At 33.4% G+C, this 11419-nt stretch overlaps 1 protein-coding gene across 1 annotated transcript in view; it reads left to right on the top strand.

Annotated features, from left to right (window-relative positions):
* The first annotated feature begins 3027 nt into the window (after positions 1-3027).
* The window catches only part of LOC126855313 (basement membrane-specific heparan sulfate proteoglycan core protein-like), a 247012-nt gene continuing 238620 nt past the window's right edge, over positions 3028-11419 (top strand). Inside the window, exons 1-2 of the mRNA XM_050602854.1 lie at positions 3028-3134; positions 3539-3581. The gene's annotated coding sequence lies outside the window, so the exon portion shown is untranslated. The remainder of the gene's footprint in view (positions 3135-3538; positions 3582-11419) is intronic.

Genomic DNA, 11419 nt, shown 5'->3' with positions numbered 1-11419 from the left:
GTTTTTTTTAATAGATTATTAAGAATTTACATTCAATTTTTTATTATCTGTAGAGTAGATCAAGGAAATTTGCATTCCATCTAATTAAGATATAATTATTAATCTGTTATTATTGAAACAATTTCTATTGATTACATTATGTATTATTTCAATTTTATACTTTGTTAGAATAAATACTTAATAAATTACTTAATTTAAATTTTTAAATGTAATATAATTTTATAAATTTTAAAACTTAAAGTTTTTTGCGCAAAATAATTATAATATAACATTATAAGTCTGTTACATATATTTTTGTAATTGACAATTATTGTAATTAAAGATTAAACATGATAAAAAAAATCTAACATGTATCAATATATATTATAGAAATATTATTTACACAAATGTAAATAATATTTAGCAGAAAATTGTCAAGAAGATAGACAATAAAAGAGAGAAAGAAAAAAAAAACGAAAAGAGAGTACAGGGAGTCCAATTTAAGTAACTAACATCTGGTGCAACGGCGGTTTTCCGTTTTACGGTGATTCCAGCCGCTTCTTGTGTTCGAAAGTCCAGGTTCAGTTGGCATTTGCCCGGTAAATTCCCTGGGAAAAGTTTGGGGAAAATACGATTCCGTTCACGTTTTACTCACACCCTACGAGCGCCTCATGAAATCCCCTCTCTCTTATCCGGCGCCGTACGTTTCATCGATACTTCATTATGATCGCCGCCGCGACATAATATCCGAAACGTGTTGCCTTGTACGAAGAATGCTTTTCTTTCTAACTTTCTCTCCTTGCCATAACTGCGTTGCCAAGGATGCCAAAAAGTCGATAATTTATTACATTTAATTCGGCAATAAGTATCAAGATTGAAAATTTCCTTTTTTTTTTTTTTTTGAAAAAAAAAAAATGTTATTGCAATGAGATACACATATATAGTCTTTCAATCTCATTAAATTTTAATGATAGATTTTTGGAAAATTTTATAATTAATTTTCCTTCAGTAAAACAATTTTTTTGAATGTACAGAATTAAAATTGCGAAATAAAATTAACTAAGAAATATTTATTTACTCTTCTGCGTGAGATTTAAAATTTGTGAAAAACATTTTCTTAATTATCAAATAAATTAACGTTTTCATTATTTTTATTGAGAAAATATCGACTCTAAACTGTAGACAAGTAATTTTTTGATATCTTCTACATTTTTAAATATATATAATATATTTAAAAATATATAATATATAATATATGTATATTAATTAAATTATTAATTATATAAAAATTTAATCTTGATTATTTTATGGAATAATTGGAGTAGGCAAAAATTGATGCTTTTGCAAAGGATGATTATTTTTTTGTCTCAGATTGGGTACACCAAATTGCGACTTTCAATCCAATATCCTATTGGATATTAAAAAATAACATTTGAGGCCAATATTTCAATTTGCATTGATATTACTGACGATTATCGGGAATGAATTGTGGAAGAATTACATTTAGAATCTTTAAAATTTTGCTCTTTAAAATTTCAACAATTTGAATACAGAAATGTGACTAATTTATATTAATAGTTGTTATATAAAATATAAGGTTAAAAAATTTTTAATTTTAAATATTTTAAACATTTTATTATATATATAATAAAATATAACATAGAATTTCTTTAGAATATATTATGTGCATTATGTGACACAATAATGTGAAATGAATTACTGCGGAGAATATTGCGGAGAAAAAGAATTAATTTGACAGGTAAATAATAAATAAAACATTTTACAAATTGCTCACCTCACAGTCGACGTCTTGGGCCTTTTTCTTTCTCTTATTCATTTTTTGTTGCTACTTTATGGCATTTACTCGTGACACTCATTCGCGAAAATGCGGTTAATTACGATTACATGCGCACTAATTAACAAAATATGACAATTACGCGGTAATTTGCATATTGCTGTTGACGTAACAGCACGCGATGCGTGATATTATAGGGAAGAGAGAGAGAAAGAGAGAAAAAGAAGAGTAATAATTAAGATGTAATAATTGCATGAATTAACTATTAGTGCAAATTAATAATCACTAATTGTAATACAATTGTTATCTATTTAGAGATTATTAGTATGTGTGATTAATTAATGAATTATTTCAATATCATCATTACAATTGAAAATTATTAACAATTTAATTAGTGATCATTAGATTAACTTATAATTTATTAAATTCTGTAAAAAACGATTCTTAAGAGTATCACGATGACAGCTTTATTTATTAAAATATATACATAGATATATTCGCGATATATCCATTTTAAACTAAGAATCGAAACGATATAAAATTGAAGTTTAATTCCGATATTTCGAGCGATAATTATATTAGAATTGAAAGCAGTAATACATGAATTGTAAGATTGAGTGATTCAAATAACAAAAGTGAAAAGAAGAACGAGAGACGCGATATATCAATCGTTTATGAATAATTAATAAGAAATATAAGATGTAGAATATTTCCTCCGCCCATAAAATTTGGTAATGTGTTAAATATTGTAGAGCGTCAACTTAATCGCGTATGGTATGTGTAATGTTGTTTTTATAGCGCTGTTGTTTACAACGTGACTTTTAACTTGTCATTGCGCGGCGAGACTAGGCATGAAGTACGCCGCGTATTTATTACGTATCGTCGCATTACGCCTCGAGCTGCCGGCGGAGCAAGTACTAGAAGATATAAACGTGATCATTCTTTATAAATTAAAGATTATCAGACCGTATGAATAATAAATTTACCGCGATTAACAACTCGTACGGGTACCGAGGCGACGTTTATTATTGAAGAAGGTATTTCGTGCGTATTTTGCATATTTCCAATGGGGATTAAAGCGATATACATATATCGTATGTAACTGTAGTGAATTTGACCATGCAATTTTTGAACGTGAACGAATCGTAATTTCGTGCGATTGTAGCTTTCGCGTTGCTTTCTCCGTCGCATATGCATAATAAAATGCGTGTTGCGCGCGATTAACGGGAGAGCCGTGCAAAATATCACGCGATCGTAATCAACCGCGTGTTATCGCGAGTGTTACAAGAGCGCCATGAAACAAGGGGAAAAGAAATAGGAGGCCCGGGGAGGCATCAGGCGACGGCGGAACAACCCTGTGGTAAGTAATTTATAATGGCATTTATTTTATTGGCTAGGTACTTTATTGTTTATATTACTTATGAAGTTAATTCTTTATTTTCGTGATATAATAATGATCCGTTTTATATCATTATCTAATATAATGCATATAAGGTATCTTTAAGGAATTTTATTTTAGAATACTTTAAATATTTATAAAATAAAATATTTTATATAATATTGATTCATTTACATCTCTTATATTTTATTAAAGTTTATCCGTAAAATTTTTTTGTATACATAATTTTTTTTGAATAACAATTTTTTTTATTAATATTTCTTTAAAAGATACATCGAAAATTTTACTATGGATGCACAATAATTACACTTTTAAAATATTTTTCGAACTGTTTTATATATATTTTGAATATGTTTGTGTTACAGATCAACGTGTTATTACAACTCCGCTGTTGCGCATCTTGTGCCGGTGAGTATTAAACTATTTCCTATTTAAACTTTAAAATGATAACAACTTTCAAGATTTGCGAATACTATATTATATATATATATAAATAAAGAAAAATATTAAATAATAATAATATAGTAAATATCTATATACAAAATTATAAAAATAAAAAAGTAATCAAAATATATATATTTAAGTACATTCAATAAATAAATTTTTTTTTTAATATAAACTAAAATTCATTAAGAAATATATTTTTGCATAAAATGCAAAAAAACAAGATTATGATCTTATCGCAAGTTTGTATTCTTATTGTTTTATATATACAGTTATTTAAATATTTTTACATGAGTCTATATAATGTCAGCGAATTTTAAATTTTGGAACGCTCCAGATTTCAATATCGAGAGAGAGAGAGAGAGAGAGAGAGAGAGAAAGAAAGATCAGTTGATTATATATATATATATATATATATATATATATATATATATTTATTTATTTTAAAGAATTCGTAAAAATATAATTTTGCAATAAAAGTTGACATATGTGATATATCGATTAACAAATAAATAATATAATATATGAACCTCATATAATTTCACCGTAAAACAGAATAAAATAAAGTTTTAATCTGATATGTCCTAAATTGCACGAAATTGTATAATGCAGCCATTTACAGGAAGTTGCACAGTCATACATGAAACTACATTGTACAATATGTGTTTCATGTTGATCGTAACATACGTACGTTAATATGTAGCAAATGTTGAATTATGTAATAAATACACTTGAGACATATTTGTAAACTAAGTTATTTTATAAAGTAATTTAAGCGATATGTGTGCATGTCACCATTTCGAAACACGAGAGCCTTAATGTAATATGTGCCCTTTTATAATTTTATAATTAATAATTAGTTCTCTCTCTATTATTCGTTTTCTATATACAGTTTTTTCATTGGTTTTCTATAATTAATATCTACGTGCTAGTTGATTGTAATTGGTTAATTAATATTAAAATTTGTTAATGTTTACTTTCAAACGTAAAGTAATTTTAAATATAGAGCATTATTTTATAGAGAGAGAATTTCAATCTTTTCTATTGGGGTTTTCTGATACTTTGCAAACTGTGTCAAGAATTTATAGCAATTCAATGAGGGTCAGCATGAATGCTGTGATCGAGACCACGATTTCCGATTGTGGCGCGGTAATTATTCAGAGTCGACTAATATTTCCAGGCATATCGTATCGTATTGCATGTGTATGTGTAAGCGAGTATGTGCCGCGGGTTTTCACGGGTTCTACGCCACGAACGGCACATCGTATCGCGCGACAGCTGCCTTGATAAATTGTTGAAAACGATTTGATTAACTTCTCGCCTATACGTCATGCGTGTCGATCGATGCCTCGCGGTTACGCGGTTTACACATGTCCTTACCTATACATATACACTTGCACGCTCATGAATATGATCGGTCGATTTACGGTTCACATCCACGCGAGTATGACGGGTCGTTGTACGACGATTGCGTCACGCTTTTACTTCATTGTTTAAAAAAAAAAAAGGAAATTTTACTTTATATTCTTAAAGCTATGCTTGGGAAAGTGACTTGGTAACCATATCTATTGCCAGGATTTATGATTGAAAGCTTGGAGCACAAAAAAGCTCGTAGATCAAAAATTTAAAATTTGCTAATATTCTTTTTGAACAGGACTGTAGAAATAATTAGGTAAATCTTACAAGAGTCAAATTATTTGCGAATTGTTTGATTTATAATCGGCTTGTCATATATTTTTATTTCGCACATTAAAATAATTATTTCACACAAAAGTATTTAATTATTCAAAGATATTTAATTACATCAAATTTTTTTAAAGAACAATCAATTTTTTCTTTTATATACCGTGTCACATCTTTTAAAAACGTCGCATGCATAAAAAAAAGTAAGGGTATAGATTTCATTACGACAAAGTTTATATTATATCAAGAAATTTATATTATATGATAATATTATGTATACCAAAAAATCCTGCGAAATATAAAAATATGCGGCTTGTGTTTCGCATGAAATGCGTATTGTATGCATTTTAAGTATTGTTAAGTATATGTTGAAAAAATTATCTTATAATTATCATATATATTCATTAATAAGGTTACTTTATATTATTTTATAAAAAATTTAAGATTACAAATAATACACATTGAGATTTTCACATTTATGATATATTTTGCAAAATTTTAGAACACAATTTAGTTAAATTTGCCATCAGTAATTAAATATTTTTAATTTTTAGCACTGTAATTATTACGTTAGTATAATTTCTCTAATTACGATGCTCATACTTATTATACATACACAATGTCAACCGCATAATAATCATATTCTCATATTTAATACACAAGAAGAAATTTGCATTCACGATGTCACAAAGTATCGGTCCACGTTGCTATCTCAATGTCGAAAATACAAAAGCGAACAAATAATTTAGCCCGGCTTGACGGCTTCGCGACACGTCACTGACCGGCATTACGAATTCCGCGTGTTCCGCCTATATTCCGGATGCGTTCCATTTATGAATACATAACGAAGTCTCGAGGAAAACTGAATTGGACGTGCGAAAGCCTTTCGTACCCAGGGAGGAACGGTTTGTCTCTCGTCGAGGCGCACGATATTAGTAGTAGATGCCTGTCAACCGTCCCACCGTCCTTCTCTTCTCGTTCTTGGCGCGCGCGTTGCGGTTTTGTCATTAGCGCAATTGCAAAATTTTTCCCGTTGTCCTGGCAAATATTGCTCGTGAAATTCTCGGAGCATTCTAGTTCAACCATGTCTTTTGAAAAAAACGGATGTGCCGACAATATCTTTGCGGATAGTTCATCCAATTTGCGCGCTGCTGTTGATTATCTCGATACATACATATATATAATACATATATATAATTCGAGATGTTAATATAAATCTCGTTTAATGATGCACGATAATAACGACAATGAGATTATTGTACATTTGTGGCAATTTAAAAATAAACGAAATTTATAATTTAATGAAGATATAGCATTTTTTAATTTGGCCTCTCGTATCTGTTATTTCCAATAGAAATTTCTGCATGAGAAGAGAAGTATAATTAATATTATTACGGTTATGTGATATATTTCTATATTTTATGCTGTGATCGTGTATCATCGTTCGGTGAATAACGTCATAGTTTCGTCAAAGATGTATTTGGACCAATATCAGGCACTAATTGAAATTCCTCGACAAAATTGTTGAAAGCTATGACCACATCAGAGAGGGAGACGCAATTTTGCGACGTTCCCCGGTTAAAAGGAACTCCGTTATATGGAGATGTTGCTGTATCGTTAACCGTCATATTAATAAAATAAAGATATTAACAAAAGCAATAAAATTATTGAGATGTATATTATACAAATTAACATTCTGACATTAGATACGCGTCCGTGAATGTACTTTATTCAGTCTTCCTTCAATTTTATTATCTATATAAATTAGCATATATTAGCATATATTTATATATGCAAGTTGCTTTAATTTATTATTAGAGATTCAATCTTGTTATTCTTTCATTATTTTCTTTAAAATTACATTACTAAAATTTAAATACAACTTGCCATCATATCAATATTTATATTTGCAGAAAGATATATTTGAAGAAAAATAATTTCTAAATTGATTATATTTTCTATTTAACGATTATCGCTATTATATAATTAGAACATTGTCACTTTTCTCGATCTTTCGCTCGTTCTTCCATTTTATGAGTTTTACTGGCGTCCAATATGTAAATTAATCTCACTGGCATAATCTCGCGTGTATAATTATCCGTATATTATTCGCGTCTTAGGGCCGTCGAGTATCTTGCGCTAGGTCGTTTTAATCGCACATATTTTCATGAATTTTGCTTTGGTGTCCTGTGAGAGAAGAATGCGGCTTTTTCACATCACGCTAGAGACCGGCCGGAGACTGGGATGGCGAAAAGGTGGCCGTTGGGGGACCATCAAGGGATGAACTCGCGTGCGGGGAAAGAGGATAGCGGAGGGAAGGAAAAAAAAAGCATTTGTGAATACGAGCAGAAAGTGATATAAAATATATCCGTATTTTTTCAAGGGATTCCCGCCGCCGCCACGGTCGGTCCGAATCCTGGATTTCGTTTTGATGAGTTTTCCCGTTCCGCCTACTTCTCCATTTTAACTCTCCCCGAAAACCCACAGTTCAATCGCAGCCATTGAATACCAATGTAAACGCTTTCGGTTTCTGTGGATTTTTTACTCCTGCATTTTGCCCTTCCTCGCGACCGCCGTCGCGTCCCTCGGGGTAGACTTTCATGGACGCTTCCGAAGCTCTTCTTGAGAAAGGGAGGGCGCGGTGTGGCATTTTCGAGGGTGCTTCTTCGATCGCGGAAGAAATTGAGATATTTGTCTCGTGCGTTCTCTATCCCGATGGCTCCCGATCCTCTTGAGCCGCGCATAAATAGGCAGAAACCGGCCTTTTAAAAAAAGAAATTTTCGCTCATATGCCAACTGCAAGCACATCCTTAGAAGCATGTGAAAAATATGTATATCTGAATTATTTATAAATTTAGAAATATAGGATACAAAAAAATATAAAAAGAGAGACAACAATTTTGTATCTTTTTCGTTTGATATGTATGAAGAGAGTTAATTAGTTACATCAAATCAATTACATCAAAACACATTAATTCTTGATTTTTTTAATAAACCTCGATGATAATAAAATCCAATATTAGATATTACTATTACAATAAAATTACAATTGCGATATTGTCAGAAAATCGTTATTCATGATTGGCATATTGTTTTAAGTATTCAAATAATTTAAAAGAAGCTAATAATGTGTTTGTATTTAATAAATTTATCTGTAATAATAAAAGGTCTTTGGAGAATAAATCTCGTAGTCGCGGCGCAGTGAATGCAGATAGATTCTTTAGTAGATTTTATCGCGGCTTGAATTGTAAGTACTGTCACACGTGTAAGACAACGTACGTAATAATATTGAGGCAAAATTTCTTCTATTCGTCGCGTAAAGGGGCGACCACTGATTTAATTACCGGCAGTAACATAACGAGAAAGAGCGGTTCAAGGCTACTCGAATCACATTGTTGGCAGATTCATTTGGTTTGAGAGGATTTTATATCGCGCTCCACAGTTAGAGGAGAGAGGGAAGCGTGGCGCGGAAACGTTTCTACGAAAGAATTACTGAGAGCCGACATTAATATGTAGCAGTGGAAAGCGCGGGAGTGACGACTTTTAATGAAAACGCGAGAGACATACGTGCCGCCGCGTAACGGATGCAACCGAGAGATAAAAAATGATGAAAACCGGAGAGAAGAAAGAAATTCGAACGTTGCGTAACGCGTGTTACACGAAGGGATGCGAAACTGTTTCCATTCAAAAGCGATTTCTCTTTTTATCTTCCCTAAAAATTTAATTATTATAGACGTAATTATTATCAAGCAGATTTATTTTTATTTTTTCCCTTTTTTAATTTTTAACGATAAAACTGTGCTGTTTTATTTTTAATCATTTATTCTTCTCTTTTTGATAAAAAAATTTTATTCCTTGAGAACAATTGCTAAAAGCTTTACTTTCTGAAAATTTATATTGGGAATATATGTATATTATATTATTCTCTCTCTCTCTCTCTCTCTCTCTCTCTCTCTCTCTCTCTTTCTCTCTCTCTCTTCACAATTACAATTATTATTCGCGTATAAGGTGCAGTTTTAGTTTTACCCGAGCCGGGTATTGTTAACAACAGACAATGGGAATACTTTTGATGCTTCAATATCTCTCGCGAAAAGGAAAATAATAAATATCCAACCAGTGTCAACGGGTATAGGATATAAAATAGGATATGAATATATTTCGAGATACAAATGCGGTCGCGCTTCATACCTGGTTCTGAAAGAGAACTGCGATCCTTCTCAAAATAAACGGATGCAAATGATCGAACCGCACGGTTGCATCTCGCGCGCATAACGTATTCCATTGTCACGCTCGACAAAATAAACATATAGCAGGGTTGGTCGCATTTAAGCTCGATATCGTTGCAAGTTGACGCGGTGCTAAGGAAAATACGCGGGGGCGAGTCTCGTGAAGATAAAAGAGTGTCTCGCGGATCACTCGACAAAACTTAAATAACGTTCGGAGCGACGAGCGTAGTCGCGTCACGGAGGCACACAAACGTCGCCGGTTGTGGAGAAGAGGTATTTCGGGTATATAAGAGAGGATAAGAGAGGATACGTGACTTCCAAAGGCAGATATAAGATATGAGCGCGGATCGATGGACGGATAGTTTCGGTCATTCTGCCGGAAATCAAGAGCGAGGAGTAAGCTTGTGCGAGAGAAAGAGAAACTGCGAAACCTTCGCGATTCGTGTGAATAGCGTGGTTGACCGATCGATCAATCAGTCATGGTTCTCCGTGTCGATCGATCAACCGAGTGCCAGTGGGTCGACCACGACGGGCGACCGCGGAAATTCGCCGGAATTATAGATTCTCTCCCGTCGCGTCGGCGACCCGCGCACAGGCGAAGGATTATATCGCTCGGATAAGCGCAAAGCGATTTGAAATCAAATATAGGAGCACACTCTCGCACTATCGTCTTTCTCTGTATATCCCTCTTCTACCACCCCGTAGAACGTCGTGGCCCTATGTGGGATATAAATAGCAAATGTTGCGGTGCATTAGCGTGATATTACGGAGGAAGGCTATGCGCGAGATGAATTACACGGTAATGTGTCGTCGCGTGAGATGAAACATCTCCGAAAATATGAATGCATGCCGATTGTGGGATTGTAAAGCCACGTATAAAGCACGGATTATATAAAGCACGGTTTGTATAAAGCATATTTAGAAATATCTCGCAATTTTTTTAGAAAATAAATTTCAAAACATTAGGAATAATTCTAATTATTACAGAATCGATCATAAAGAAATTCTTAAAAATATTTTTAAAAAGAAATCTTTCAATTGTCATCAATAATAAATGTCATTTTAACGAAAGAAAATATTGTAAACGCTGTAAGATCTGTGCAAGTACACTTTTGTGATAACATTTTGCGTTTGGAAGAAAATAGAGGGGCGGTCCTCTCAAAGAGAACATATACAAATAGGTTGGTAGCTATATATAGATAGGAAGAACGGAAATGCCTTTAGAGAAATATGTGACCTATATATCTCGCCGCGCGCATACATATCCCATCGCTCGTAGGTATCAAGCGACATTTGAATAACATCGTAACGTACCGGGTAGAGTAGCGAGCTTCTAGTTTTGCTATCGCCCTGGTGTCTTACCCTGCCCTCCGTGGCCGCGGATTCCTTCTTTTTCTTCAACCGCTGCGCGACCCCATCCGCGATACCCGCGTCCCAATGATGTCGATTTAAAATTCTAATGCTCCAGCAACTTTGTTCCTAGCACGGTCATAGACGCGACTACGCGTTGTGGTATCCGAAAATGGGTTACTACCTTTTCGCATCGAGCTCCCGGGCTACGCTCTCTCCTTGTCGCTCTCGCAACGAGAGAACGTTGAAACCGGAAGTCGCTGACTGGCGCGGAATCAGACTCGGCGGCGGAGTCAAAGGGTTATGAAACACAGCGGGGCCCGGGCTCTTAAATGTCATGCAAACTCGATTCCCCTTCGTCCTCGTTTTCCGTCGTTGCCGCCGCTCGGCGTTTCTAAACTTCGTGAGTGGTGAAAGGAAAATTTTAGAGTCGGCGGCTTTCGCCTTTTTATTGCCCGATACCACGCCTCGTTCGAGGTGTGGTGTTCCGAGCTGAGAAACGGAGGAAATTCTCGGCAGAGCAGAATAAATATGTATGCTAAG

The sequence above is a fragment of the Cataglyphis hispanica genome, chromosome 15 (assembly GCF_021464435.1).
Source record: "Cataglyphis hispanica isolate Lineage 1 chromosome 15, ULB_Chis1_1.0, whole genome shotgun sequence".
Taxonomy (NCBI): domain Eukaryota; kingdom Metazoa; phylum Arthropoda; class Insecta; order Hymenoptera; family Formicidae; genus Cataglyphis; species Cataglyphis hispanica.
Note: the sequence above shows the minus strand (reverse complement) of the source record. Positions and strands in the feature narration are given on the sequence as shown.